Here is a 7,500-nt window from a genome sequence, read left to right as displayed (position 1 = left end):
GGAGGTGCAGGAGGAGGAGGAGGAGGAGGAGGAAGAGGAGGAGGTGTGGAGGAAAGGAGGGGAGAGGTGTTCAAGTGTTACTGTACCACGCTGCATCTCAGATAGACATTATGAGGATGAGGATGAGGAGGTGGATGAGGATGGGGAGCTGGATGAGGATGAGGAGGTGGATGAGGATGAGGAGGTGGATGAGGATGAGGAGATGGATGAGGATGAGGAGGTGGAGAGGAGTGGAGGGGAGGTGGAGTGGTGGGGAGAGGTGTTAAATTGTTACTGTACCACGCTGTATCTCGGAAGTAATGCACTAGCTGTTCCACTCCTTGCCCAAGATGGTGGGAGAGGCAGAGGCAGAGGGAGAGAGAGAGAGGAGATGACGGTCATTCAAGAACCACAAGGAGAAGACAGAGATAGACAAAGGGCTAGACACACACACACACTCTGGGCCCTATCTTGCACCCAGCGCAATTGACATTGTCACCGACGCATGTATAATTCCTATCTTGCACCCGGCGCACAGCGCGATTTTCCCTCCAGAGGCGCGCTTCGAAATGAACTTGCGTCGACATGGGCGGGGGCGGAACAGAGAAGGCGTTTCTCTGGCGCAAGTGGTATTTTGCAGTTTCAATACAACGCCGTGCGCCGTGCGCCATTGACCAAAAAAAAGCTGGTCTAATGTGAGGCGCAATGTCTAAAGTCTGTAACGCGTATTCAGAACGCTATTTTAAGGGCGCATGTGCTTGCCCGCACAGTATAGGACCTATAGGCTACACTTTACTTCTGTCGTCTTCACGAGAGATTTACACCAATTGTTTGGCAAGCCATATATAATTACAAGGAAAATAAAGTATTTACCACATGAGGAAATCATTGTGATATCCGTATCCAAGACATTTTAAAACTAGGCATACATCTAGCGTACACAATTGACCCAAATGATTCAGGTTAATTGAAGCTGCGTGACATTTGATTTATTGTATGGCTTTGTTGCATTTATTTAATGCCAGTATTATTATAAATCTTGTAAACTCATCTTTGTGTATGTGGACTTTATTTATGTACCTTGGGTTTGGTCAGCTGGTGCACTGGCTTGGGTGCCGATTTCCATGCCCCCAAATCCCTGCAGGCTCTCAGGCGTGAGGGTAGACGTGGCGATGTCCTCTGCTGCCGTCAGATCATGGGTCGAGGCAGATCCACCTCCCGTGAAGGCACGAGAACGTGTGTTACCTTCCAGCTTGGATGTCCCACGTCTCCGGACGTCATTATAGCGTTTTCGGCAACGTTTTCGGGTGCCCCGTTGCAGAAACAATCACGGCAATATCTTGACATGCTTGCTTGACTTTGCTTACTTTTGGAGGGTTTCTCGCATCCCCATATATATCTATCTCCCGGCTTTTTACAAAGCCATACAATACATCAAATGTCACGCAGCTTCAATTAACCTGAATCATTTGGGTCAATGTGTAGGCTACGCTAGATGTATGCCTATTTTTAAAATATCTTGGATATGGATATCACAATGATTTCCTCAAGTGGTAAATACTTTATTTTCCTTGTAATTATATATGGCTTGCCAAAAAATTGGTGTAAATCTCACGTCGGTCTCCTCGGCTGTGAACTTTTCCGGTCTTCCACCAGGTAATTCCGCCATCAAAATAACAAGCCGCTATGGACTATGCGCTCCTCGCTCTTAAAGGGAATGTGAAATGACGCTCGGATTGGTTTATTGCATATTACGCCCAAACCACACCTATGGCTGAGTAACCTCCTTTGGACCAACCCTTTTGACACTTGCGCTGGACGCAAGTGTGTTTTTTCCGCCGTTAAAATAGCAACTGCGCCATAGAGCCGCCCACACAGCTACTTGCGCTTGGCGCCGTCCTACTTGCGTTTCTGATCGGCAAGATAGGGCCCTCTGTCTCACTGTCTCTCTCACACACACACACACACACACACACACACACACACACACACACACACACACACACACACACACACACACACTCCCTCCCTCTCAAACACTCCACACTTCTACACTTCTTGCTGCATCATAATACAGTGGGTGACACCGATCATGCATCACATGCAGGGCTGAATAGTAGGTGTCAGAGGGCAGAGTTCAAAGGTCGGCCAATAGTGGAGGGGAAATATCTGAGAGGAGCAGAGGCCACACACTCCTTTGCTCCGCACTGTGAAGCTGTGACACAACACACAGGTAGCACAGGTGAGGGTAGAGCACGACACACAACTGGACAAGGTGGTTTCACAAGGCCATTGAGAGAGGGATGCAGAGAGAGAGACAGACAGGGATGGAGACTGAGAGATAGATAGATAGAGAGATAGATAGAGAGAGAGAGAGAGAGAGAGAGAGGGATGGAGAGAGAGAGAGATAGTGAGGTAGAAGAAAGGGAGGGAGTTAGACGGAAAGAGAGAACCAATGGGGGTCCTGATCCCTGTGTAGGGTCTCTCAGTCATCCCATCTTGCTCATCTCCCAATTGGGATCCTTAGCCCTGAGTCGGGTCTCCCCCTGAGGGCCTGTAATCAGGCTTTGGTGCAACAGGAACACTGGATTTTTACATCAGGCATTTCACTCGTTACCTATGGGGGTCCTGAGCCCTCTATCAGGTCTGTCCCTCGTCTGCCTATCAGGTTTGGCTGTTCTGATTGGATTGGGTTTTCATTCAATCATCAGGGCATTTCACTCATGACTGACCCGAGCCCTGGAGCGCCTTATTAATAAAAGGCTGTAATCAGGCCCTCAACCACTGGAGCTCCTGGATCACTGGGTCTCTACAATGGGGCATACCCGTCTCTCCCTGGATCACTGGGTCTCTACAATGGGGCATACCAGTCTCTCCCTGGATCACTGGGTCTCTACAATGGGGCATACCAGTCTCTCCCTGAATCACTGGGTCTCTACAATGGGGCATGCCAGTCTCTCCCTGGATCACTGGGTCTCTACAATGGGGCATGCCAGTCTCTCCCTGGATCACTGGGTCTCTACAATGGGGCATGCCAGTCTCTCCCTGGATCACTGGGTCTCTACAAGGGGGCATACCAGTCTCTCCCTAGATCACTGGGTCTCTACAATGGGCCATGCCAGTCTCTGCCTGGATCACTGGGTCTCTACAATGGGCCATGCCAGTCTCTCCCTGGATCACTGGGTCTCTACAATGGGCCATGCCAGTCTCTCCCTGGATCACTGGGTCTCTACAATGGGCCATGCCAGTCTCTCCCTGGATCACTGGGTCTCTACAATGGGCCATGCCAGTCTCTCCCTGGATCACTGGGTCTCTACAATGGGCCATGCCAGTCTCTCCCTGGATCACTGGGTCTCTACAATGGGCCATGCCAGTCTCTCCCTGGATCACTGGGTCTCTACAATGGGGCATACCAGTCTCTCCCTGGATCACTGGGTCTTTACAATGGGGCATACCAGTCTCTCCCTGGATCACTGGGTCTTTACAATGGGGCATACCAGTCTCTCCCTGGATCACTGGGTCTTTACAATGGGCCATGCCCGTCTCTCCCTGTGGTGCCCTCAACCACTGGAGCTCCTGGATCACTGGGTCTCTACAATGGGCCATGCCCGTCTCTCCCTGTGGTGCCCTCAACCACTGGAGCTCCTGGCTCGCTTAATCTTTACAATGGGCCATGCCCGTCTCTCCCTGGATCACTGGGTCTCTACAATGGGCCATGCCCGTCTCTCCCTGTGGTGCCCTCAACCACTGGAGCTCCTGGCTCGCTTAATCTTTACAATGGGGCATACCAGTCTCTCCCTGGATCACTGGGTCTCTACAATGGGGCATGCCCGTCTCTCCCTGGATCACTGGGTCTCTAGAATGGGGCATACCAGTCTCTCCCTGGATCACTGGGTCTCTAGAATGGGGCATACCAGTCTCTCCCTGGATCACTGGGTCTCTAGAATGGGGCATACCAGTCTCTCCCTGGATCACTGGGTCTCTACAATGGGCCATGCCCGTCTCTCCCTGTGGTGCCCTCAACCACTGGAGCTCCTGGATCACTGAGTCTCTACAATGGGCCATGCCAGTCTCTCCCTGGATCACTGGGTCTCTACAATGGGCCATGCCAGTCTCTCCCTGGATCACTGGGTCTCTACAATGGGCCATGCCCGTCTCTCCCTGGATCACTGGGTCTCTACAATGGGCCATGCCCGTCTCTCCCTGTGGTGCCCTCAACCACTGGAGCTCCTGGATCACTGGGTCTCTACAATGGGCCATGCCCGTCTCTCCCTGGATCACTGGGTCTCTACAATGGGCCATGCCCGTCTCTCCCTGTGGTGCCCTCAACCACTGGAGCTCCTGGCTCGCTTAATCTTTACAATGGGGCATGCCAGTCTCTCCCTGGATCACTGGGTCTCTACAATGGGCCATGCCCGTCTCTCCCTGGATCACTGGGTCTCTACAATGGGGCATACTAGTCTCTCCCTGGATCACTGGGTCTCTACAATGGGGCATACCAGTCTCTCCCTGGATCACTGGGTCTCTACAATGGGGCATACCAGTCTCTCCCTGGATCACTGGGTCTCTACAATGGGGCATACCAGTCTCTCCCTGGATCACTGGGTCTCTACAATGGGGCATACCAGTCTCTCCCTGGATCACTGGGTCTCTACAATGGGGCATGCCAGTCTCTCCCTGGATCACTGGGTCTCTACAATGGGCCATGCCCGTCTCTCCCTGTGGTGCCCTCAACCACTGGAGCTCCTGGATCACTGAGTCTCTACAATGGGCCATGCCAGTCTCTCCCTGGATCACTGGGTCTCTACAATGGGCCATGCCAGTCTCTCCCTGGATCACTGGGTCTCTACAATGGGCCATGCCCGTCTCTCCCTGGATCACTGGGTCTCTACAATGGGCCATGCCCGTCTCTCCCTGTGGTGCCCTCAACCACTGGAGCTCCTGGATCACTGGGTCTCTACAATGGGCCATGCCCGTCTCTCCCTGGATCACTGGGTCTCTACAATGGGCCATGCCCGTCTCTCCCTGTGGTGCCCTCAACCACTGGAGCTCCTGGCTCGCTTAATCTTTACAATGGGGCATGCCAGTCTCTCCCTGGATCACTGGGTCTCTACAATGGGCCATGCCCGTCTCTCCCTGGATCACTGGGTCTCTACAATGGGGCATACCAGTCTCTCCCTGGATCACTGGGTCTCTACAATGGGGCATACCAGTCTCTCCCTGGATCACTGGGTCTCTACAATGGGGCATACCAGTCTCTCCCTGGATCACTGGGTCTCTACAATGGGGCATACCAGTCTCTCCCTGGATCACTGGGTCTCTACAATGGGGCATACCAGTCTCTCCCTGGATCACTGGGTCTTTACAATGGGGCATACCAGTCTCTCCCTGGATCACTGGGTCTTTACAATGGGCCATGCTCGTCTCTCCCTGTGGTGCCCTCAACCACTGGAGCTCCTGGATCACTGGGTCTCTACAATGGGGCATACCAGTCTCTCCCTGGATCACTGGGTCTTTACAATGGGCCATGCTCGTCTCTCCCTGTGGTGCCCCCAACCACTGGAGCTCCTGGCTCGCTTAATCTTTACAATGGGGCATACCAGTCTCTCCCTGGATCACTGGGTCTCTACAATGGGCCATGCCCGTCTCTCCCTGTGGTGCCCTCAACCACTGGAGCTCCTGGCTCGCTTAATCTTTACAATGGGGCATACCAGTCTCTCCCTGGATCACTGGGTCTCTACAATGGGCCATGCCCGTCTCTCCCTGTGGTGCCCTCAACCACTGGAGCTCCTGGCTCGCTTAATCTTTACAATGGGGCATACCAGTCTCTCCCTGGATCACTGGGTCTCTACAATGGGGCATACCAGTCTCTCCCTGGATCACTGGGTCTCTACAATGGGGCATACCAGTCTCTCCCTGGATCACTGGGTCTTTACAATGGGGCATGCCAGTCTCTCCCTGGATCACTGGGTCTTTACAATGGGGCATACCAGTCTCTCCCTGGATCACTGGGTCTTTACAATGGGCCATGCCCGTCTCTCCCTGTGGTGCCCTCAACCACTGGAGCTCCTGGCTCGCTTAATCTTTACAATGGGGCATGCCAGTCTCTCCCTGGATCACTGGGTCTTTACAATGGGGCATGCCAGTCTCTCCCTGGATCACTGGGTCTTTACAATGGGGCATACCAGTCTCTCCCTGGATCACTGGGTCTTTACAATGGGCCATGCCCGTCTCTCCCTGTGGTGCCCTCAACCACTGGAGCTCCTGGCTCGCTTAATCTTTACAATGGGGCATGCCAGTCTCTCCCTGGATCACTGGGTCTTTACAATGGGGCATACCAGTCTCTCCCTGGATCACTGGGTCTCTACAATGGGCCATGCCCGTCTCTCCCTGTGGTGCCCTCAACCACTGGAGCTCCTGGCTCGCTTAATCTTTACAATGGGGCATGCCAGTCTCTCCCTGTGCTGATCTCCACCACTGCCCACGTGAGGCAGCTCTTGCGTGAGCCACCTGCATACTTTAGGTCTTCTTATCACAGCGTATAGCCTCAGGCCTGGGTCGAGTCTCCTCATTAATGAAGGGCTTAATCAAGGGGCTATCGCCAGGCAATAAAAGGTCTCGCCCCCCTCTATGCTTCAGGTCTTCTCATGCCAGTGCAGACTCAGGCTTTGGTGTTATCAGTACCTCTCATGACCAGACATGCTCCAGAGGCACTAGACTGGTACAGCAAGGCATGGCAGTCTTACCCTATGGGGACCTCCAACAGTCTCTGCCTCTCCCCCCAACACACCTGACCAAACTCATCAGGTGAACAAAAGACTCCTGAGCAACTTCATTCAGGGATTATCAGAGGATGAAGAGTAATGTAATTTCCAACTGTTAATGATCACTAGCTAAACAGTCTACAAGGGGCCTTGAAGGCCTGATCAATAAGTAATCATTTCAGTCTCAACTGGCTTAAATAAATACTTGAACTATCTATTTTTTGTTCTCCCTCAGTTTTGTGTCCAAACATCTGTGCCCGCTGGCTATGCCTCTAGCCTCTGCCCTAATTACAGATCATTAGGTTTGGGCCATTCCAACGCCTGGCAGCTAGCGAGGTGAGTGTTCTAGCACATAACGGAGGGGACAGAGAGAGTGAGGCATGAAAATGTAACACAGAGATGCTCCGGGCCAGACCAGAACCAGATCAGAACCAGATCTGGGCCGTATCTGGGCCGAATCTGGGCCAAATCTGGGCCAAAAATCATTTAAGCCAGATTCAGAACCAGATTCTGGTCGTATCTGGTCCTCTCTCAGCTGCTATTTGGGATGCCACGCTTTGGGGGCTCCCTGGAGCAGACTAGAGAAGCACAGCAGACAAATAAATAATATATAAAAAAAATAACTAAAAAAAGCAAATAAATACACAAACAGACAACAATCAAGGCAGGAGAGGTGAGGAGAGATCAGGAGAGGCCCCATCAGTACGAGGGGGGGGGGGGGGGGGGGGGGCGTGGGGGGGGTAAGGGTGGGGTGGGT

At 52.7% G+C, this 7,500-nt stretch overlaps 1 protein-coding gene across 1 annotated transcript in view; it reads right to left on the bottom strand.

Moving 5' to 3' along the window:
* The window catches only part of ccser2b (coiled-coil serine-rich protein 2b), a 76,071-nt gene that overhangs the window by 9,390 nt on the left and 59,181 nt on the right, over positions 1 to 7,500 (bottom strand). The window lies entirely within an intron of this gene.

This window comes from Sprattus sprattus (genome assembly GCF_963457725.1).
Source record: "Sprattus sprattus genome assembly, chromosome: 6".
Lineage (NCBI taxonomy): Eukaryota > Metazoa > Chordata > Actinopteri > Clupeiformes > Clupeidae > Sprattus > Sprattus sprattus.
Note: the sequence above shows the minus strand (reverse complement) of the source record. Positions and strands in the feature narration are given on the sequence as shown.